Here is a 24,617-nt window from a genome sequence, read left to right as displayed (position 1 = left end):
ACCAGATATATGTTCATCCTCTTTGACCCACCAGACATTATAGATTCAGATCTATTCAGATTCCTAGGTGCCCATTTTACCTCCCAACTGTTCAATCATGGGCTCTAGAACATGGGACCTCCTGCCTAGTTTATGGGCCCAACCACGGCCAGACAGAGAGACACAATGGCCTACTCAAAGACATACTCTTCAAGCTTTTATTTGTTTAAAAAAAGATTTTTATTTATTTATTTATTTGAGAGAGAAAGAGTGCATGAGCAGAGGGAGGGCAGAGGGAGAGGAAGAAGCAGCCAAGCAGGGAGCCTGACATGGGGCTCCATCCCAGGACCTTGGGATCATGACCTGAGCTGAAGGCAGATGCTTAATGGACTGAGCCACCCAGGAACCCCTACGATATTTTTCAAATAGGTTTTTATAAGAGAAAAGTATATAAGTCTAATAACTGAAGGTGACTTTTCAAATTGAAGAAGAAATCTTAGAAATTATGGCAAATTCTCCATCCTAATTGCCAAATTAGAGTTTTTTCCTACACAGGATTATGCAAAACCCCTTGAAAGGAAGCCATGTCAACAATCTACTGAGCAAAGTGGCTACAAATTTTTAATATTCATGACATTTAAAGCATGACTCTATTAATTATATGAAAAGAATTTCCTAGAATCTAGTCACAGGTTCCTAGAACAAAGTGATACATAAAAGAAGTATCGCTAATTCATAAGCCAAAAGGTAATTTATAGCATGGCATGAAAGAGGTGCTCAGTAGTATGATCTCAGCAAGAGAGAGGAAGAGAAATTTTTCAAGACAATAGCCAGAGTCTTTGTAAACCCTAATCCAAGAATTGATGTCCCATCACTCCTGTCTTGTTCTATTTACTAGAAGCAAGTTAAGTCCAGAGAGCACATCCTGAGAGGGAAGGGATTTCACAAAGATGTGAACACCAAGAGGTGGAGATCATGGAAATCATTACTGGGGCCACCTACTAAAATATCCAAGTGGAGGTGTTGATTAGGGAGTCAGACAGACAAATCTGGATTCCAGTGTGTTAATTCAGCTTGAAAATGTAGGTTTATCATCCATCACTGAAGACACATATTTAATATGGAACTGGATGAGAGTCCCTGGGAAATGACTGTAAATAGAGAAGAAAAGAGATCCAAGTACTCAGCTAGCACAGAGATAAGAGGATGATGAATTTGTAAGGAAGGAAGAGAAACAAAAAACCCAGAACGCTAATGAACAATTAAAGAAGAAGAAAACGTTTGTATGAAAAAGAACTAAATCAAGTAAGATAAAAACTTTTGTTTCTGGGATACCTGGGTGGTTCAGCGGTTGAGCACCTGCCTTTGGCTCAGGGCCTGATCCCGGGGTCCTGGGACCGAGTCCTGCATCAGGCTCCCTGCAGCGAGCCTGCTTCTCCCTTTGCCTGTGTCTCTGCCTTTCTCTCAGTGTACCTTTCATGAATAAATAAATAAAATATTTTTAAAAACTTTTGTTTCCTAGGGGTATTTTTTTGGGGGGGGTCAGCAAAGGAGTCTTAACAAGCTTTTTATATTTTCAGATGCTTAGTGATTCTTGAATAGAACTTATCTTTTACATCAGATTCTTGTTTCCATGCCTTGGATTGTCTTGTTTCCTGGAGAGGGGAAGGCATATATTCCAGAATGAGAGCAGAGACAATTTCTATCCACTTTGCCAGGAAGGTTTGCCAGAAGCCTTGGTTTTCAGGGCAGCCTTTTTCCTTAAAGGAAGTTTCTCAACAGTTCAGTGCACTGATTCTTTGTCCCCTCAGTGAACCTGTGTTTGAATACTGGCTTCATCTCCCACAATATTGGAGGATTTTGGAGGGAACCAAGAAATGGATGGGACAGGCAAAAGTCCTATTGTGGAACCCTAATCCAAGGAATCAAAACAGGTAGTTTTGATTGTTACACAACAAGGAGACTGCAGAGCGTATCAGCATAGCATAATCAGAGCCAGCACCCCCAGAACCCAGATGTACAAAAGGCAGTGGAAACTGGCAGGAGATCATTCATGGTGAGAAAACAGGCATCTCCCACAGCTTCCATCCTGGGAATGAGACAGATAATCCTCATGGCACCTTCACAGCACTCTTCTCATACCCTCTTGACGCCATCATTACTTCGTTGAGTGGCTCTTGCTATAAGCTGAACGTTTGTCTTCCCCCTAAATTCTTATGTTGAAAACTAATCTCCAATATGATAGCATTTGAAAGTGGAGCCTTTGGGAGGTGACTAGCTTGCTAATGAGGACAGAGCCCTCATGTATAGGATTAGAGCTCACATAAAAGGAACCCCAGAGAGGTCCCTGGCCTCTTTCCCACCTTGGGGGACACAGCAACAAGAGAACCATCTACAAACCAGGAGGCCGGCACTCAGCAGACACTGAAACTGCTAGTGCCTTGGTCTTGGACTTAAATTTCCAGAATTGTGGGTAATAAATTTCCATTACTAGAAGCCATCCAGTCTGTGCTACTTTGTTATTACTGCAGCCCCAGTCAACTAAAATAGCTGTTTGTAAACTTGTACGTTTTCCTTCTATTCCCTTGTCTACCCTCGACCATATGCCTCATCTTCCACTGTGTGCACAACTTTGAAATTTCTCCCAAAGTTCAAACTCTGTTTTTACTAAAAGAGCCTTTTTCTCTTCTTGTCCATTTTATTTACTTATTTTTGGTCTATGAAAATTTATTGTCATGTTTTTACCATCAGAGCTTAGGAGCTGGGTCTTTCCTTCTTGCTTTTGTCTACGGTTAGAAGAGAGCCATTGGCAACTTTGACAACTTTATTTTATTTTATTTTTTTAATTTATTTTTTATTGGTGTTCAATTTACTAACATACAGAATAACCTCCAGTGCCCGTCACCCATTCACTCCCACCCCCCGCCCTCCTCCCCTTCTACCACCCCTAGTTCGTTTCCCAGAGTTAGCAGTCTTTACGTTCTGTCTCCCTTTCTGATATTTCCCACACATTTCTTCTCCCTTCCCTTATATTCCCTTTCACTATTATTTATATTCCCCAAATGAATGAGAACATATAATGTTTGTCCTTCTCCGACTGACTTACTTCACTCAGCATAATACCCTCCAGTTCCATCCAGGTTGAAGCAAACCCCGGATGTCACCAAAACATGACTTTTGAGGCCAAATGCAGCAACTAGAACCTCAGCATCAACAGAATTTAAACAACCACCATTGGGTGCAAAGCCTGTGATATTTATTTATTTATTTATTTATTTATTTATTTATTTATGCCATTCTTGATCTGCTGGACACTGATGCACTTCCTGGTGTCAGAATTGGCTCTTTGGCTTCAACTCCTACTTCTTCCAGCACAATTCCCTTTGCATGGGAAACACCTCCAAATGGGCTTTCTTGCTTGTACTGTTTATGATGCCGCTTCTGATCTCGTCAGTGGGCTATGGAGCTTTCTGGCAGTACAAAGACTGCAACACTTGCCCATCCTGCTGGTGCCATGGGCTGCACCAAAGAGACTTGGCAGTTTCTTAAAATCTTCTCTTCTATAATCTCATGGATGTGCTAAAGTAAGTGTCCAGTAGTGGCTTATCTGTTGTTCCAAAATGTGCCCTGCTCCTTTACCATCATTATGTGTTATCCACCTTTCCAGAAACTCCCTTTCCCCACACTGTCACCCACCACTCCATTTTGTGAATCAGTCTTCACCATTCTGGTGCTCAGAGCACCTGCTCAGGAGAAAGTGGTGTCATGAACACACATCTTTGTGTAACTTACTCAAAGCATTTGCTCCTCTCTTTCTCCCTTGTTGCTTCCTCGATTCTTCCATAGTACATTGAGCCTTTCTCTATATATGTATCTTATAATATTGTCACATATATGTCTTTTTCTCACTCATAATAAGACCTCCAAATGCCTTGTCTTCCACATTGCTGTATCCCTAGCACTAGCACAGAAAAGATTCTCTATTGAAAATAGAGCTACCCTACGACCCAGCAATTGCTCTACCGTGGATTTACCCCAAAGATACAGATGCAGTGAAAAACCGAGACACCTGCACCCCAATGTTTATAGCAGCAAGTCCACAATAGCCAAACTGGAAGGAGCTTCGGTGTCCTTTGAAAGATGAATAAATAAAGAAGATGTGGTCTATAGACAATAGGATATTATTCAGCCATCAGTAGAGACAAATACCCACCATTTGCTTCAATGGATGGAACTGGAGGGTATTATGCTGAGTGAAGTAAGTCAATCGGAGAAGGACAAACATTATATGGTTTCATTCATTCAGGGAATATAAAAAATAGTGAAAGGGAATAAAGGGGAAAGGAGAGAAAATGAGTGGGAAATATCAGTGAGGGTGACAGAACATGAGAGACTCCTAACTCTGGGAAACGAACAAGGGATGGTGGAAAGGGAGGTGGGCAGGGGTGACTGGGTGATGAGGAGGGGCACTTGACTGGATGAGCACTGGGTATTATACTATATGTTGGCAAGTTGAACTCCAATAAAAATATACAAAAAAATAAAAAAGATAAGAAAAGATTCTCAAAAAAATGTTATATAAATGGGGGTACCTGGGTGGCTCAGTGGTTGAGCATCTGCCTTTGGCTCAGGTCATAATCCCAGGGTCCTGGGATCAAGTGCTGCACCAGGATCCCCGCAGGAAGCCTGCTTCTCCCTCTGCCTATGTTTCTGCCTCTCTCTCTCTCTCTCTCTCTCATGAATAAATAAATAAAATCTAAAAAAAAAAGTTATACAAATGATCAGTACTCTGAGGAAAGAAAGTCCTATGTGAGTTTATAGCTTCTTTCCTCTTTGGCCATTCATCCCTGTCCCTCAATTCAAGGGACTGAGGTCATTGGAAGTTCTCTGTGTGATTCGGCCTAAGATAGAAGGTAAGTTAGCAAAAGTTAATGTTTACAGTGAAAATTTTACTTTTAAAAAATTTAGCCTAGGGCTGTTTTCATTAACTCTCTCTCTTCCCCCTCCTCTTGTTTTTTTTTTTTTTTTTTTTTTTTGAGGATCAAAATCCAACTTCCTTTAATCACTTTATCACTTTTTTCAAGATGAAAAATTTTAGATTTATAGAAAAAAGTCCCCAGATAGTACAGGGTATTTCCATAGACCGACTGCACACCCAATTTCCCTTATCATGAACACCCTACCCAAGTACAGCGTATTCTCAAAATTAATAAACCAATATTGCTACATCGTAGTTAAAGTCCACATTTTAGTCCCTATTTCTTTTGCTTTCACTTTTTTCTGTTGCAAGATCCAATCCGTAATACCACACTCTATTCAGTGGTTATGCCTCTTTAGGCTACTGTAGGCTGCAATGATTTTGCAGGCTTTTCTTGTTTTTGATGACCTTACCATTTTTTAGGAGTACTGATCAAGAATTTATAGAATAATGGAATTTATCTGGAACTCTTCTCATGATTGTACTCAAGCTATGATTTTTAAGTAGTAAAAAAAACAGATAAAGCATTATTATCATTGCATTTCAGCAATGGTACAGACTACTAGTATGACCCTACATTTGCACATTCTTTCTCTGTCAGTCTAGCTAAATACGTGTCAATTGAGTTATTCTTCTCAAAGAAACAACCTTGGGTTTTGTTGATGCTCCCTGTTTTTCTGTTCTCTGTTTTATTTGACTCTACTCTGATCTTTATTATTGCCTTAGCTAGCTTTGTGTTGTGTTTGTTTTTCTTCTTCTAATTCTTCAAGGTGTAAATTTAGGTCTTTTTAAAAAATAACTTCTTGTTTTTTAATATAGACATTAATAGCAATTTCCTTCTGAGAATTGCTTCACTGCACCTCATAAGTTTTGGTTATTTGTGTTTTTTTTTTTTTTAATTCGTCTTTGAGTATTTCCTAATTTCCCTTGTGGTTTCTTTTTTGATTCCTTGATTAACACTGTGTTGTTTAATTCTACACAAGTGTGATTCTTCCATTTTTCTTCTCTCTCTTTTTTAAAAAAGATTTTATTTATTTATTTGAGAGAGAGAAAGATAGTGAGACAGAGCATGAAGTGGTCAGGGGGAGAGAGCAGAGAGCCCAATGTGAGACTCAATTCCAGGACCCTGAGATCATGACCTGAGCTGAAGGCAGATGCTTTACCAAATGAGCCACATATGTGCCCCCGTTTTTCTTCTTTATTGATTTCTACAGCGTTCTTCCATGGTGGTCTCAGAAGACATTTTGTATGATTTCAATATTTTAAAATTTATTGAGACTGTTTTATGGCCTAACATATGACCTATATTAGAGAATATTCCAAGTGCACTTGAGAAACTGGAGTGTTCTGTGTATACCTGTTAGATCTAGTTGACACGTAGTGCTACTTAAGGTCTCCTATTGTCTTACAGACCTTCTGTCTAGAGATTCTATCTATTATTGAAAGAGGGATATTAAGTTTCCAATTATTATTTAGAAATATTTATTTCTCCTTTCATTTCTGTTAATGTTGCTTCATATATTCTGGGTCTTCATTGTTTTGTGCCATATATGATTATAATTGCATCTTGTTACTGAATTGACAGTTTTATCAGTATGCAATGCTCTCCTCTGTCTCTTGTAACAGTTCTGATTTAAAGTCTATTTTGTCTGATATTAGTATTGTCATAAAGATTTCCAGTATTTTTAAAATGAAAAAATTAGGGGATCCCTGGGTGGCTCGGTGGTTTGGCACCTGCCTTTGGCCCAGGGGGTGATCCTGGAGTCCTGGAATCGAGTCCTGCCTCGGGCTCCCTGCATGGAGCCTGCTTCTCCCTCTGCCTGTGTCTCTGCTTCTCTCTCTCTCTCTCTCTCTCTGTCTGTCTATCATAAATAAATAAATTTTAAAAATATAAAATGAAAAAATTAGCCTCCATCTACTTGTACCCCTGATCCCTCCCAAAATAAGAAACAGATAAACTACCAAGTGACAGAGCAAATCTCAAGTGACAGAGCAAATCTCAAAAGCAGGAGTTTGACATAAAAGCCCATGTACCTACCAATTGTTCTGTCAAAATAATAACAGTAAATTACATGTGTGCTTTTTGCCAACTTATTTTGGATTGTTGTTCATGCCCTACGGGAACAGCTGGAGTAATTAATTTAATGGCCAGTAGGGCCAGCACTGGCTCCCCTTTCCATAGACCAAATGATGTATTCTCCTCTTTTTCCCTGGATCATTTATGAAGTCTTTGAAATTTTTTAAATGAAGACATTAAAACTGATACCAGTCAGAAAAGACACATAAGAAATTACTATGAACATTTATGTGCCAACAAACTGTATAAAAAGAAAAAATGGATAAATTCCTAGAAATACACAAACTATCAAGACTGATTTGAACAAACCAATGACAACTAAGGATACTAAATCAGTAATCAAAAGAATTCCAAAAGAGAAAAGCCCAAAATCAGATTATTTCACTGATAAATTCTAGAAAACATTTCAAGAATAATTAATGCCAATTTTTCTTAAACTCTTTCAAAAAATTGAAAGGGAGGGAACAACCCCAAATTCATTTTATGAGGCTACCATTATCTTGATACCAAAGTTAAATAAGGATACTACAAGAAAAGAAAACTGCAGAGCAATATTCCTGATAAATATAAATGTAAAAATGCTCAGAAAAATACTAGCAAAGTGAACTCAAAAGCACATTAAAAGATCCTATATCATCATCACTGGGATTTATCACTGAGATTTAAAGATGATTAGATATATGCAAATCAATAAATGTCATGCGTTATATCAAGAGAGTGAAAGCTAATCATATGATCATCTCAATAGATGCAGAAAAAACCCTTAACAAAATTCAACATCCTTTCATTATAGAAATGCTCAAAAAGTAGATATAGAAAGAACATACCTTAACATAATAAAGGTCATATATAACAAACCAACAGCTAACATCATACTCAATGTGAAAGGTTGAAGTCTTTTTCTCTAAGTTACAACACAAGGTTGTTCATTCTTACCACTACTACTACCATTCAATATTGTACTGGATGTCCTAGCCAGGACAATCAGGCAAGAAGAGGTAATACGATACTTCAAAATCAGAAACAAAGAAATAAAAGTGTCCTTATTTGCAGATAACATGATCTTAAATATAGAAAATCCTAATGATTGAATAAAAAACTGTTAAGAACTAATCAACGAATTCAGTAAAGTTCCTGGATACAAATTCAACACAGAGAAATCAGTTTCATTTCTATTCACTAACAAAATATCTGAAATAGATACAAAGAAAACTATTCCATTTATAATAGCATAAAAAAAAACAAAATACTTAGGAATAAAATTAACCAAGGAGGTGAGAGATCTGTACACTGAAAATTATAAGACTTGATAAATGAAAATGAAGAACATACAAACAAATGAAAAGATATACCATGTTTACAGATCAGAAAAATTAACATTAAAAAAATCATACTATTTGAAAGGATCTATAGAACAATGCAATCTTTATCAAAATTCCAAAGGCGTACTTCACTGAGTTAGAAAAAACAACCCTAAAACTTATATGGAACCACAAAAGATCAGGAATAGTCAAAGCAATCCTGAGACAGAACAAAGACAGAAGAATCACTTCCTGATTGCAAATACTCTACAAACTATAGTAATTAAAACAGTATGGTATTGGCATAAAAATAGACACACAGACCAATAGAACAGAGTAGAGAGCCAGAAATAAGCCCCCATCTATACTGTCACAAAATATTGACAAGGGAGCCAAGAATACTTAATGGGGAAAGGACAACTTTCAATACACAGTGTTGGGAAAACTGGAATTACCACACATAGAAGAATGAAATTGGACCCTAGCCCTACACTACTCACAGAAATTAACTCAAAATGACATGAAGAAATGGAAAATCTGAATAGATGATGGCTAGTAAGGAGGTTGAAACAGTAATCAAAAACCTCCCAACAGGGATCCCTGGTGGCGCAGCGGTTTAGCGCCTGCCTTTGGCCCAGGGCGCGATCCTGGAGACCCGGGATCGAATCCCACGTCGGGCTCCCGGTGCATGGAGCCTGCTTCTCCCTCTGCCTATGTCTCTGCCTCTCTCTCTCTCTCTCTGTGTGTGTGTAACTATCATAAATAAATAAAAATAAAAAAAAACAACCTCCCAACAAACTAAAGTGTCCTGGACCAGACAGCTTCACTGGCAAATTCTACCAGACATTCAAAGAAGATATAATACCTATCTATCTCAAAGTCTTCCAAAAATTGAAGAAAAAGGAAAACTTCTAAACATATTTTATGAGGCCAGCATTACTCTGGTACCAAAACTAGACAAAGACAACACACACAAAAATTACAGGCCTATATCCCTGATGAATATAGATGCAAAAATCCTCAATAGAATACTACCAAACAGATTCCAACAATACATCAAAAGAACCATACATCACCATCAACAGGGATTTATTCCAGGGTTCAACAATGTAAACCATCAACGTGATACAACAAATTAAGAAAATGAAAGATAAAAATCAAATGACCTCAATAGGTGTATAAAAAGCATTTGACAAAATTCCACATCAATTTATGATAAAAATTCTCAACAAAGTGGGTTTAGAGGGAATGTATCTCAATATAACAAAAGCCACACATGACAATCCTACAACTAATGTCATACTCAGTGGTGACATGGTACTATGTATAGAAAATCCTAAAAATCTAGCAGAAAACTCTTAAAACCAATAAGCGAATTTAGTGAAGTTGCAGGACACAAAATCAATATACAGAAATTTGTGGCATTTCTATATACTAATAACAAAGCAGACAGAAAGAGAAAGAGAAAGAGAAATCAATAAGACTCATTTATAATCTCATTTATAATTGCATCAAAAAGAATAAGGTATCTAGGAATAAATTTAACCAAAGAAGTGAAAGACCTATATACTGAAAATTATAAGACACTGATGAAAGAAAATGAAGAAGCACAAATCAATGGAAAGATATTCCGTGCTTATGGATTGCAAGAATTAATATTATAATGTCCATACTACCCAAATGGAGCTACAAATTCAGTGTAACATTGTCAAAATTCCAATGGCATAATTCACAAAACTAGAAAAAAGTAATTCTAAAATTTTTATGGAACCACAAAAGATCCTGAATAGCCAAGCAACAAACGGTGTTGGAAAAACTGGACAGCCATGTGCAAAAGAATGAAACCAGACCACTCTCTTATCCCATACACAAAAATTAACTCAAAATGGATTGATGACTTGAATAGAATACCTGAGGCTATAAAATTCCTGGAAGAAAACATAGGCAGTAAAAAGCCTCTTGATATCAGTCTTGGCAATGTCCTCATGGCTCTCACTCCAAAGGAAAGGGAAACAAAAGCAAAAATAAACAAATGGGACTAAGTCAAATTGAAAAATTTCTGCATAGCAAAGGAAATAATCAACAGAATGAGAAGGTATATATACTCTGTATCAGGGTGAAGAAGTTGCTTCTATTGCTTACTGAGCATTTTTATCATGAAAGGATTTCAAATATTCAATGTTTTTGTGTGTCTATTGACATGATTGTCTGGTTTTTAACATTCTTTCTATTAATATCCTATATTATATTACTTAAATGTATTGTTTAAACCAATTTTGTACTTCTTGGATTAATAGCACTTAATTGTGATTTATAATCCTTCTGTATGCTGGTAGATTTAGTGTGCTAGTATTTTGCTGAAGATTTTTGCATCTACACTCCAAAAGGAAACTTCTCTGAAATAATCAACAAAATGAAAAGACAATCTATGGAACGGGAGAAAATATTAGCAAACCATACATCAGTCATGGAGTTAGTATCCAAAATATATAAAGAACTCATACAACTCATAACAAAAAAAAAAGTGTCAATCCAATTTTAAAAAGAGCAGAGGAACTAGACAGACATTTTTCCAAAGAATTCATTCAAATGGCCAACAGATGCATGAAAATATGCTCAACATCATTAATCATCAGGGAAATTTCAATCAAAACTACAATGAGATATATCACCTCATACGTGCAAGAATAGTTATCATCAAGAAAACAAAAGATAACAAGTGTTGGTGAGGATGAGGAGGAAAAGGAACACTTGTACACTATCGGTGGGAATAAAAATTGGTGCATTGACTATAGAAAACAGTATGAAGTTTCTTTCAAAAGTTAAAAATGGAATTACTATAGGATCCAGTAATCCAACTTCTGAGTTAGATATCTGAAGGAAATGGAAAATGTTGAAGAGATAAGTGCACCTTCATGTCTATTGTAGCATTATTCAAAATAGTCAAGATATGGAAAAACCTAAGTGTTCATCAGTGGATGAATGGGTATTGAAAATGTGGTGTGTGTGTGTGTGTGTGTGTGTGTGTGTGTGTGTAACAGACTAATAATGTTCAGGCATAAGAAAGAAAGAAATCCTGCCATTTGCAATAACATGCATGGACCTTGAGGACATTATGCTAAGTGAGATGAGAAAGAGAAAGACAAATACACTATGATATCACTTATATGTAGAATCTTAAAAAGCCAAACTCATAAAAACAGAGAGTAGAATGGCGATTGCCAAGGGCTGGGGTGGGAGTTGAGGGGATTAGATAAAAGTCATTTAAAGGCACGGACTTGCAACTAGTAGATAAGTAAGTTCTGAAGATCTAATGCAGAGCATAGTGATTAGTCAACTGGACCATAAATTTCAAAGTTGCTAAGAGACTAGATCTTAATTGTTTTCACCACAAAAAAGGAAGTATAATTATGTGACATAATAGAGGTGTTAGCTAACATTATACTGCAAATCACACCGCAATATACAATGTGTCAAATCAACACATTGTACACCTTAAACTTACACAGTGTTATATGTCAATTTACACTTCAATTAAAAAAAAAGAAAAAGAAATTGGTCTGTCTTAGTCCATTTGGGCTACTGTAACAGAATAACATATACTGGTATCATTTCCCAAATTCACCTCCCAAAGGTCCCAACTCCAAATATTGTCACATTGGAGATTAGGTTTCAACATGAATTTGAATGTTCAACAAACACTCAGTTTATAGCATTCCACCCCTGACCCTTCAAAATTCATGTCTTTCTTCCATGTAAAATACATTCATTCCATCCAACAGCCCCAAAAGTCTTAACTCATTCCAACATCAACTTTAAAGTCCAAAGCCTCGGGATGCCTGAGTGGCTCAGCGATTGGGCACCTGCCTTTGGCTCAGGTTGTGATTCTGGGATCCAGGATTGAGTCCTGCATCAGGCTCCCTGCATGGAGCCTGCTTCTCCCTCTGCCTGTGTCTCTGCCATTCTCTCTCTCTCTCTCTCTCTCTCTCTCTCTAGGTCTGTGTCTCTCATGAATGAATAAATAAATCTTAAAAAAAAAAAAGTCCAAAGCCTGAACTAAATATCATCTAAATCAGGTATGGGTGATACTCAAGATATGATTCATTCGGAGGCAAATTGCTCTCCAGAGGGACGCCTGGGTGGTTCAGCGGTTGAGCCTTTGGTTCAGGGCATGATCCCACAATCCCAGGATCAAGTCCCACATCAGGCTCCTTACAGGGAGCCTGCTTCTCACTCTGCTTGTGTCTCTGCCGCTCTATCTCTGTGTCTGTCATGAATAAATAAATAAAGTCTTAAAAAAAATTGCTCTCCAGTTGTGGTCCTATGAAATCCACATGCAATGTGCTTCCAAAATATAATGATGGGACAAGCATAGGATAGACATTCCCAATGAAGAGAGAACTGAGAAAGAAGAAAGGGGTGATAGGCCCTGACTAAAGTTCAAAACCTAATAAGGCAAATTCCATTAGACCTTAAGATTCAAGAATAATTCTTGGGACACCTAGGTGGCTCAGCGGTTGAGCATCTGCCTTTGGCTCAGAACGTGATCCTGGGATCTGGGATCAAGTCCCACATCGGGGTCCCTGTGAGGCGTCTGCATCTCCCTCTGCCTATGTCTCTGCTTCTCTCTTTCTCTCCCTCTCTCTCTCTCTCATGAATAAATTAATAAATCTTTTTTTTTTTTAAAGAATAATTCTTTGGCTCAATGCTTTGCCTTCTGGACCCACTGGGATAGTCCTACTCCTATAGCTTTGCTGGGCAGGGATTGGATCCCTCATGGTTTTGGGCAATCCCTCCCCCACAGTAGCTCTGTTCTTGGGCCTCACCCCCATGGTAGTTCTCTGTGTGGGCTCTGCAGCTCTCCAGTTGTCTGGGGTTGAGTCATAAACCTGTAGCTCTAACAGGAGGCTGCAACCTTTGAAATAAGGTGGAGACAGCGTACTCCCATGGCTCTGCTGGGCCTAGCCTAGGCCCCACCAGAGGCCATCAGATACCTGGCATGGCCAAGAAGCTCAGTGCTGGAATGCTAGGAGTTGAGTCCTCAATACCTGGTGGCACCAGGTACCAGCATATCCTGTATTAGGAGCGGCAGTTGTGATGATCTGGATCACCTTGAAGGTTGTCTTAGACAATAGCTTCTAGCTTCTGTTGAGATGGCTGACCCACATAACTCCTTATCAAACATTCACTTGGCCACACACCTATTCTCTTCCAATGGTGCGCTTCCATTTTTTAAAAAAAACAGGCAGACGAAGGATTTTCAGACCTTTAAGTTTTGCTTCTTTTTTGCTTAATGATCCTATCTGTAAGTCTGTTCTCTTTTCCCACATTTTGCTATCAGCAGTCAGGAGAAGCCATGCCTCACCCTTACCCTCAATACTTTGCTTAGAAATAGCTTCAGCTCAATAGCCAACTTCATCACCCCCAAGTTCTACTTTCCAGAAAACACTACAACACAAACACCATTCAGCCAAGTTCTTTGAATGGCCTTTAAAGTAAGAATGGCCTTTCCTCCCATTTTTAATGACATGTTCTTCATATCCCCCTGAGACCTCATCAGCATGCCCTGTACCATCCATACTTCTATCAACATTCTGTTCAGAATCACTTAGGTATTCTCTAAAATTGATATTTTCTCTAAGCTGTCCTCTTTTCTCATTAAAATTCTATTCGCAAAAAAAATAAAATAAAATAAAATTCTATTTGCAGCAATGTAGACTTCTGCTAGCTTGCCCCTCAAAACTCCTCCAGCCTCTCCCCATTACCCTGTTCCAAAGCCACACGCACATTTCTAGTATTTGTCACAGTGGCACCTCACTTCTCAGTAACAATTTCTGTTCAGATGCTGTAACAGAAATACCATGGCTTATACACAGCAGAAATCTCTTTCTTACAGTTGTGGAGGCTGGGAAGTCTTCTAAATTGCCAGCTGATGCAGTGTCTGGTGAGACCCCATTCCTGGTTCATAGTCACTTTCTCTCTGTGTCGTCATGTAGAGAAAGGGGTGAGGGGGCTCTCTGGAGTCCCTTTTATAAGGGAACTAACCTTTTTCTTTAAAGATTTTATTTATTTATTTATTTATTCATTCATTCATTCATTCATTCATTCAACACAGAGAGAGAGAGAGAGAACAAGCAGGGGGAGTGGCAGGCAGAGGCAGAAGGAGAGGGAGAAGCAGGCTTCTTAATAAGCAAGGAGCCCAAAGCAGAGCTTTATCTTAAGACCCTGAGAGCAGCACCACAGCAGAAACCCAGAGTCAGTGGTTTAATGGACTGAGCCACTCAAGTGCCCCTGGGTTCATTTCTTTTTAAGTGTTTGGTGGAATTCCCCGCAGTCAAGCTCCATGGGCCTCAGCTTTTCTTTGTGAAAAGTTTTTAAATTACTATTTCAACACTTCTCCTTTTTTTTTTTTTTTAAGATTTTATTTATTTATTCATGAGAGATACACAGAGAGACAGAGCCACAGGCAGAGAGAGAAGTAGGCTCCATGCAGGGAGCCCAATGCAGGACCCAATCCTGGGACCCTAGGATCTTGCCCTGGGCTGAAGGCAGATGTCCAACTGCTGCCCAGGAGTCCCAATGTCTTTTGTTTATAGGCTTATTGAAATTTTCTATTTCTTCTCTATGTCAGTTTTAGTAGATCTTCTCTTTCTAGGAATTTGCCCATTTCATCAGTGATCTTATTGCTTGGCATCCAGTTGTTCAGAGCATTTCCTCTCTCCTTACTTTTATTTATGATTTTAGATATTTGAGTCTTTTCTTGTTTTCCCTTCTATTTTATTCATCTTTTCAAAGACCTACTATGGTTTCATTGACTTTTCTCTATTGTTTCTCTATTTTGTCTTTTTTATTTTTGTATCAATATTTTTTATTTTGTTTTGTTTTTTATATGTATATTTTTTTATTGGAGTTCAATTTGCCAACAAATATTTATGTATTCTAATATTTTCTGTGCACTTTCTGTAGGACATAAAACTATATAGAGATAATAAGTGAAGAGTTTATGACCTATGCCTTAAGCTGTTTAGAATCAAGTGTGAAGGGGTGCCTGGGTGGCTCAGCAGTTGAGCATCTGCCTTCAGCTCAGCGTGTGATCCCAGTCCGGGATTGATTCCCTCATCGGGCTTCCTGCGAGGAGCTTGCTTCTCCCTGTGTCTGTGTCTCTTCCTCTCTTTGTGTGTCTGTCATGAATAAATGGATAAAATCTTGGGATTTTTTTGGGTTTTTTTTGTATATTTTTTATTGGAGTTCGATTTGCCAACATACAGCATAACACCCAGTGCTCATCCCGTCAAGTGCCCCCCTCAGTGCCCGTCACCCAGTCACACCATCCCCTTACCTACCTCCCCTTCCCCCACGCCTTGTTCGTTTCCCAGAGTCGGGAATCTCTCATGTTTTGTCACCCTCTCTGATTTTTCCCACTCGTTTTCTCTCCTTTACCCTGTAATGCCTTTCACTATTTTTATTATCTTCTTTCTGGTTGCTTTGGGTTGCACTTTCTCTTTTGTTTTTTTAATTTCAAAGATTGAAGGTTAAGTTATTGATTTGCACTTTTTATTCAGCATAGTCATTCATTGCTATATATTTTCTCTGAGCACAGTTTTAGTGCATTTCATAAGTTTTAGTATGTTGTGCTCTCATTTTCATTAATTTCAAAGAATTTTCGAATTTCCTTGTTATTTCCCCTCTAGCTAATGGGTAAGCACATTTCTTAGTCTCCACGTATCTGTGAATCTCTCAAAATTTATTTTCTAATTTAATTCTGGTGGATTTCTAATTTAATTCTGTTGCAGTCAGAGAACATACTTTGTGTTATTTCAGTCCTTTACTATGTATAAAGGCTTCTTTAAATGGCTAATCTATAATCTATTCCAGAGAATGCTTCATGTGTTTTTGAGAATATTGTGATGTATCAGGGAAAGTGTTGTTATATTTGTTAGGTCTAGTGGGTTTATGGGATTAAGTTTTTTCTGTGCCCTTGCTGATATTTAGCCTAAGTGTCCTCTCTGTTACAGAAAGTGGGTTATGGAAGCTTCCAGCTATTATTGTTGCATTTTCTATTTCTCCCTTTCCATGTTGTTGATTTTTCTTCGTGTGTTTTAGGGTTCTTCATGCCTTTTAGTCTCTGATTAGTAATTATTATATCTTCCTAATGAATTGACCTGTTTATCATTCTAAAATGTCCCTCCTTTGCTTTATTTGTTGTCTTGAAGTCTATTTTTATAATATTTGTACAGTCATATCACCTTTCTTGTAGCTGCTGTTTGAATGGTATGTCGTTTTTACAACTTGTTAATTCCCATCAATCTGTATCTTTCAATCAAAAGCATATTTTCTGTAAGACAGCATGTAGCTGGGTATTGTTTTTATCCATTTTGATTAAGTTACAAATGTTATTGATATGGTTGGAATCACATCAATTACTGTCCTTTTCTTTTCTTTTTTTTTTATGTCTCCTGACTCTTCTGTTCCTCTGATTCCTCTTTCTAAATCACCTTTTGTTTTGAGCAAATATTTCTAGTGTATCAATAAATTAATTTAAGGAGTTTGAACCATTTTTTTTTCTCAGTGGTTTCTCAGAAGTAGCTCTAGAGCTTACAGTACTTGTCATAAGCTATCAGAAATGATTTTGTGTTTCTTCCCATTGGATTCCAATATGACATAGAAACTTCACTCTGCTGTAACTCTATTTCTTCCCTTAACCATATTTATGCTATTGCTATTATTAGACATACTAATATGGTTTTTTAATGATTTTATTTGTTTGTTTATTTGAAGGGGAGGGGCAGTGAGAGAGAGAGAGAGAATCTCAAGCAGACTCCCCACTAAGCATGGATCCCAACCTGGAGCTCAATCTCACAACTCTGAGATCATGACCTGAGTTGAAATCAAGACTTGGATGCCTAACCGACTGAGCCACCCAGATGCCCCGGGGCATACTAATATATTAATAGAATACACTTTTCACAGTCTAAAATTGTTACTCTGTGCCTTCTTTCCTATTTTCAAGATACATTCAATTAAAGAGACTGGATGCAGTCCATCTCCCTCAGGATCAGAACCCTCTTCCTTTCTTAAGGAAAGCCCTGTACCAACACCCCAGCAAACTAGCAGTATCTGTAGGTGGTGTACCTATGAATGCCTTTTTAAAACTGTTTTCTCTCAGGATGCCTAGGTAGCTTAGAGGTTAAGCACCTAGCTTTTGCCCAGGTGTGATCCTAGGATTGAGTTCCACATCAGGCTCCCTGCATGAAGTCTGCTACTCTCTCTGCCTATGTCTCTGCGTCTCTCTCTGTGTGTGTCTCATGAATAAGTAAATAAAATCTAAGAAAATAAAAAAAATATTTTCTGTCAATAAATAAGTTCCATAATTTAAAATGTTTAAATATAAAGAATGGAACAGGAGGGAGAATAAGAAGCAGAGTAACTCATTGAGTTTTGCAACAAAATAGAGAAAGGTGATGAAGGGGGAGAAATTAACAGGTACTCCTGAGGGTCCAGTATTTGAATAGACGGGAGGAAGTGACACCTTTTGTGAAAATGAAGGGGTTGGCTTTGGGCAGGAGAAGATCATGCTGTGCAATAGGAAAAAAGACAGGGTTTGAGGATAAAGATAAAAGTAAGAAGTGAGGTTCTCCTCTGCTACTTTCCCCTCATTGATGTAAGTAACTGGGTTTCCGGCAGTGAGTACACACACAGAAGAGGCAGTGTTATAAGTTTGCGGAGAGAGGACTGGGTATGGAAACTGGTCCTCCTCTAAATTCAGAGTGTACCTTTATCTGGAAGGATAGTAAGATTGCCAGTGATTTTCAAGGGTTCACTTGGTATTTCTAGTTTCACATCTACTGAGAAAATGAGCAACTACATTCACAGACTTGAGTCCAAAATACAAAATGAAGAAAAGTTACTTCAAACAGCATAGCCAAGTCCCCAGAGTTGTATTAGGTGGGACATGGCAGTTTCAAAAGGCATGGATGAGGGATCCCTGGGTGGCGCAGTGGTTTGGCGCCTGCCTTTGGCCCAGGGTGCGATCCTGGAGACCCGGGATCGAATCCCACATCGGGCTTCCGGTGCATGGAGCCTGCTTCTCCCTCTGCCTATGTCTCTGCCTCTCTCTCTTTCTCTCTCTGTGACTATCATAAATAAGTAAAAATTAAAAAAAAAAAAGGCATGGATGAGACAGGATTGGCGTCCTGCTCAGTGTCCTCCCTGACTCCGTGGAATTTCCAGTCTCACAGAGAAGAGCTCATACAAGTGAGGCCAGTCTATTCAGAATTTTTTTTTTTCATTGTGGAGGGTGAGATTCAAGGAGCCTTTGAGTGATCCCTAGCCTTAGTTTTGGTATCCCCAGAGGGATACCTTGGTAGGTATGACAGCTTGATTCAAGGAGGGTTTAATGAAGGCCTGAGGCAAGATGGATCAGGGCTAGGGGTGCTCCACAAGCTGAAGTGAGAAGCCATTGGTAGGAATGGGCACCTAGCCAGTTTGGCGGGATCTCCCTATATGCTGGGGTTTGGGGGTCCCAGCTTCAGCTTTATGGAGGTGGGTAAAGTGGTAAAATGGAGGCTTTTCTAAGTCCCACAGCCCAAAGCCCCTGCCATGGGAAACTACGTCTTTCCCAAAGGTCAAGGGCATTTGCAAATACATACAAATAATCCACCCCCCCCCACACACACACAGATAAATAGGGTTTTTATTTCCTTTCACTATAGAATTAAATGTTCTATACAGGAAACTTTTAAAGTATAAAAGTGTACTTCATTAAGAGCCCTCAGCAATGTAACACACGTAGATACTAATGTTATTTTGGTTAAATATCTAGACCTTTATTTTTCCCCATAAGAATAGTGTCCTATTAGTTTTGTCTTATTAGTGTCCATTTTAGTTTTGTCTTGCTTTCCTAACTTATGTTGTTTTCTCCCTCCTCTTCAATGCATACTGTCATGTTTATCCTTTCTCTTGGTAGAAGTGGAAGCAGGCTTAGTGGATATAGCCTAACTTACTCAACCTGAAAACTAAGGTAGTTTCCAGTTTTTCTGAAACTATTTTTAATGGACAGCCTAATATATGCATCTTATTGCCTTTCATTATTTATTTCTTAAAGATCAAGTTCTTTCAGGTCAGTTTCTTTTTTTAAATTTATTTTGTGTGTGTATATATATATTTATATATTTTTATTGTAGTTTTATTTGCCAACAAATAGTATAACACCCAATGCTCATCTCATCATGTGCCCTCCTCAGTGCCCATCACTCAGTAACCCCATCCCCCCATCCACCTCCCCTTCTGCAGCCCTTTGTTTGTTTGTTTCCCAGAGTTAAAAGTCTCTCATGATTTGTCTTTCTTTCTAACTTTTCCCCACTCAGTTTCCCCACTCTTCCCTTATGGTACCTTTCTCTATTTCTTATATTCCACATATGAGTGAAACCATATAATTGTCTTTCTGTGATTGACTTATTTCACTCAGTGTACTACCCTCCAGTTCCATTCACATCGATGTAAATAGTAGGTATTCATCCTTTCTGATGGCTGAGTAATATTCCATTGTGTATATATATGTACAATATATACATATATATACACATAATACATAATATATACAATATATACAAGGACATCATGGTTCCTTCTACAGTTTGGCTATTGTGGACATTGCTGCTATGAACATTGGGGAACAGATGTCCCATCATTTCACTAAATCTGTATCTTTGGGGTAAATACCCAGTGGTGTAGTTGCTGGGTCATAGGATAGCTCTATTTTTAACTTCTTGAAGAACCTCTACAATATTTTCCAGAGTGGATGCATCAGCTTGCATTCCCACCAACAGTGCAAGAGAGTTCCCCTTTTTCCATATTCCAGGTCAGTTCCTAAAGTAGAGATTATGACCACTGAATTTGTTAAATTGTTTCATGAAGATTGTGCCTGTTGATGGCACAAGAAGCTCCAGAAAGATTGTTTTTCCACATCCTCTATAATACTGCTACACTTTTGTTTACTGAACCTGTTAAGTTTTAAGCGACAAAGTTTTTAAATTTTTAATTTTTTTCTTTTTAATTTGAACATATTTTCATATTTATTGGTGTCTTGTATTTTTCTCAGTAATTGTGCAGCCATGTTCCTTGTGCACTTTCTTTAATCCAGTGTGTTATTCTTGTTGCCTTGAAAGAGCTCATGATATTGGAACATTAGTAATAGTTTCTTACAAATGTTACAAGTAGCTTTCTCATCAATTGTTGGCTTTTAATTGTTAACACTTTTATTTCACAAAATATGTGTGTTTTAAAAAGTCACACAATTAAGAAAAATTGTTCAAGGAATGTTAAAAAAAATTACCCAAATATCCATGACACATAAATTAAAACTGGTATTTTTAAATAGTTTTATTTTAAGTTTTTATTTAAATTCCAGTGACTTAACATATAGCATAATAGTTTCAGGTGTACAGAGTAGTGATTCAACACTTTCACACATCCAGTTCCAGACATCACAAGTGTCTTTCACACTTTCCACCACCTGTTTCACCCATCCTCATAGCCCCTCCCCTCTGGCAGCCATCACATTTTTCTCTGTAATCAAGAGTCTGTTTCTCAGTTTGCCTCTATCTCCTCTTTTTTGTCCCTTTGCTCATTTGTTTTGTTTCTTAAATTCCCCATATGAGTGAAATCATATGGTATTTGTCTGTTTATTCTTCCTAATTAATTTCTAAATAAGTATTTCCTCTTCAAAAATATTTAAATCTTAATGTGAGCAATTTATCTTTACATTGTTGATCACTTAAACTGCATTTATGATATGAAAACACTTCACATTCTAAAGATGTGATATTTATCTGTATTTTTATATAGTATTTTTATTACTTGCTCTTCTTTAAAATTTTAGCTCTTAAATTAATTAGAATTTATTCTGATGTAATATAAAGCTGTATTTCCTCAAAAGACTTAAATATTTTTTCTAGAACTATACTTTCCTTCTTTCTAATTTCACCAATATCATATTCATAAATTCTTCTATATATACCAGGGTTTTTTCTGAACAAAATTATTCCATTAGATTTCTTAGAAACTATTTTGATTCTGAGATTTATAGAGACTCCACTGAGTATTCAGCAAAGGGTCCCTCACAAGTACTCAGTTAAGTATTTGTGCATGTGAGAAAAATATCTAAGGATGGAGAGAGATCCACCCTAGATGATTAGAGGTAAAATTCCCTGGATTTCATACCAAGGTGGGAATAATGCCTGATCCCATCATCCAGAGTAAAAATACCTTATAGTTCACATGGAATTTTGGTAGCATTCTCAGGGTTTGATTCAGAAGTGGAAAAAATTAACCCTAAGCTAAATGCTCTTCTGGTGTCACCTAAAGATGTTTAAAAGCAAGACCCAACAAGATCAGTATTTTAAAGTAACTTAAGTATCTTTCATACAGTTCAATAATATTTTTCGGAATATAAAAATATCCAGCACCCAGCAAGATAAAGTCAGAGTGCTTGGCTTCCAATAAAGAATTACCAGGCAAGCAAAGAAATAAGAAAATAGGATCCATGGTAAGGGGGAAAAAAAAATCACTCAAAAAGAAATAAATAAATTGAATAGTCCTATATCTAGCACAAGAAATAAGTTTATAGTTTAACATTGTCCTACAAATAAAACTACAGATATCTTCACTGAAATTTTCTACCAAATATTTAGTGAAATCTTACCATTTACATCGATGTGGATGGAACTGGAGGGTATTATGCTGAGCAAAATAAGTCAATTAAAGAAAGACATATGGTTTCACTCATTCATGGAATTTAAGAAACAAAACAGAGGATCAAAGAGGAAGGGAGGGAAAAATAAAATAAGACTAAATTAAAGAGGGTGAAAAGCCATAAGAGACTCTTAACTGTAGGAAACAAACTGAGGGTTACTGGAGGGGAAATGGGGTGGAGGTGGGGTAGCTGACTGATGGACATTAAAGAGGGCACATGATGTAATGAGCACTGAGTGTTATATGAAACTGATGAATTTTTGAACTTTACATCTGAAACTAATGATACACTATATGTTAACTAAACAAATTTAAATAAGATAAGTAAAAAAAGAAAGAAAGAAAGAAAGAAAGAAAGAAAGAAAGAGAAAGAAAGAAAGAAAGAAAGAGAAAGAAAGAAAGAAAGAAAGAAAGAAAGAAAGAAAGAAAGAAGAAAGAAGAAAGAAAAGAAAGAAAAAAGAAAAAGAAAGAAGAAAGAAAGAAAGAAAGAAAGAAAGAAAGAAAGAAAGAAAGAAAGAAAGAAAGAAGAAAGAAAGAAAGAAAGAAAGAAAGATGGCATAATTCTAATTGTAACCAAACTCCAGGGTAGAAGAGGAGAGAATATTCCCCAACATTCTATGTAGCCAGAATTATTCCGATAGCCAAAGTTGGTGAAGATAGAAGAATAAAGCACAGACCAATAACTCTTTTTAAGATGGATACAAACTTCTCACTAACATCTTAGCAAATCAAATAAAATAGTACATTTTTCTTTAAGTTTACTACATCCTGACCAAGTAGGTTTATCTTAGTGATTAGCTTAAGATTTAAAAATGTATCAGTGTAATTCCCCACTTGAGACTAAGCAAGAAAATCCATATGTTCATCTCAATATCTTGTCTCAAAATCTACTTGGAAAGGTAAAGAGTTATAAAACTGCAAAGTGAAGCTAGACAAAGGGTGCTTTTCTGGAGACCTAGGAATCTTTTTGAACAAACGAGTGAAAATTACTGACACCTCCTCTTTGTTCTCTGGCCTATAATTTTGGAGTTATATAGGGATGCTAGAATCTTGATACCTTAGATGGAGAGGTTTTGAAGTAACCTTCAAATCACTCTGGAATCCTGCCAACTTAAAGAGCGCTAAGCCTCCAAGTTAAACTCACACATACCTGTAGAACATCATAATATAACATCCCAATTACATTTTGGACTCCCTGATATTTCTGGTTTTATGTTTTTTGTCTCATTGAATTTCTGTATCCACAGGAACAAGCCAAGTCCTTTGTAAGTTGTACATGCTCAACAAGCATTTGCTGAACTAAAAATTGAATAAAATTCTTAATATAATGCTGTTTTTAGCAGCTTTGTAGCATGTTTGTTTTGTTATTATAGCATGCTTTCACCTTTATGAATGCTCATTGCAGCATGCCCTCACTCGCAATGAGAATTATTAGCATTTTAAAATCTGCTGTCATGAAAATGAAAGCTTATATCCAAAGTGTATTTGTCTTAAATTACTATTACATTTGGACAACTTTCCATACGAGCATTTACATCATTTGGAATATAATTTTTAATTTATAGTGATTTTATTAAATATATATTTTTTGAAAATTGCTTATCCTATTATTTACCCTTCAATTTTGATATTTTTATAATATCAAAATATCTAAACTGGCATATGGTAATTATTTAAGCTATGAAAAAGAAAAATTATAAAGAAAAAGTAATAATCACTTAAAATTCCACCATTAAAAGATCACCATGGTTTTCATTTTGATGATTGTTTTTCCAAAGGGCACAAAATCTTTCTATTTGCAGGGTTTTATGATGTCAAAAGTATCAAGACAAACACAAGTTGTCAACTCAACCCTAAATAATTTAAATGAGCTTATGTCAGAAGTAACACCAGTTTCTACTCCATAACAACAAGTATCAGGTATTAAATGCATATATATTGGTATCTGTTTCTGAATATCTTCTGATTTATGGTTGTAGATACTACATTGTTCTAATTGTTGTAGATTTATGATGGAGTTTACCCTATGCTGCTCCATATACTTTAGCCACCTACATCTTTTTTTAACTTCTTTTTTTATTAATCTCCAAAGATATAATAGCTATAGGTAATTGAATCAACAAACTTTTTTCACCTATTTCACCCATCCTCCCAACTCGCTTCCCCTCCGGTAACCATTTGTTTGTCCTCTATAGTTAAGAGTCTGTTTCCTGGTTTTTCTCTCTCTTTTTTCTTTCGCTCATTTGTTTTCTTTCTTAAATTTCACATATGAGTGAAATCATATGGTATTTGTCTTTCTCTGTATGACTTAATTCACTTAGCATTATACTCTCCAGCTCCATCTATGTTGTTGCAAATGGCAAGATTCCATTCTTTTTAGGACTGAATAATATTCCATTGTGTGTACATATATTTTTTCTAATATAAATATATATTAGATAGATACAGAGATGATAGATAATAGATGATAGATAGATAGATAGATAGATAGATAGATAGATAGATAGATATCACAGTTTCGTTATCCATT

General features: G+C 37.0%; 1 long non-coding RNA gene across 1 annotated transcript in view; it reads left to right on the top strand.

The window, feature by feature from the left end:
- Positions 1-1,649: 1,649 nt before the first annotated feature.
- Positions 1,650-24,617, top strand: part of LOC140612321 (uncharacterized) — a 40,245-nt gene continuing 17,277 nt past the window's right edge. The window contains exon 1 of the long non-coding RNA XR_012013598.1: positions 1,650-1,913. This is a non-coding gene — a long non-coding RNA (uncharacterized lncRNA). The remainder of the gene's footprint in view (positions 1,914-24,617) is intronic.

This window comes from Canis lupus, chromosome 21 (genome assembly GCF_048164855.1).
Source record: "Canis lupus baileyi chromosome 21, mCanLup2.hap1, whole genome shotgun sequence".
In the NCBI taxonomy this organism is placed as follows: domain Eukaryota; kingdom Metazoa; phylum Chordata; class Mammalia; order Carnivora; family Canidae; genus Canis; species Canis lupus.
Note: the sequence above shows the minus strand (reverse complement) of the source record. Positions and strands in the feature narration are given on the sequence as shown.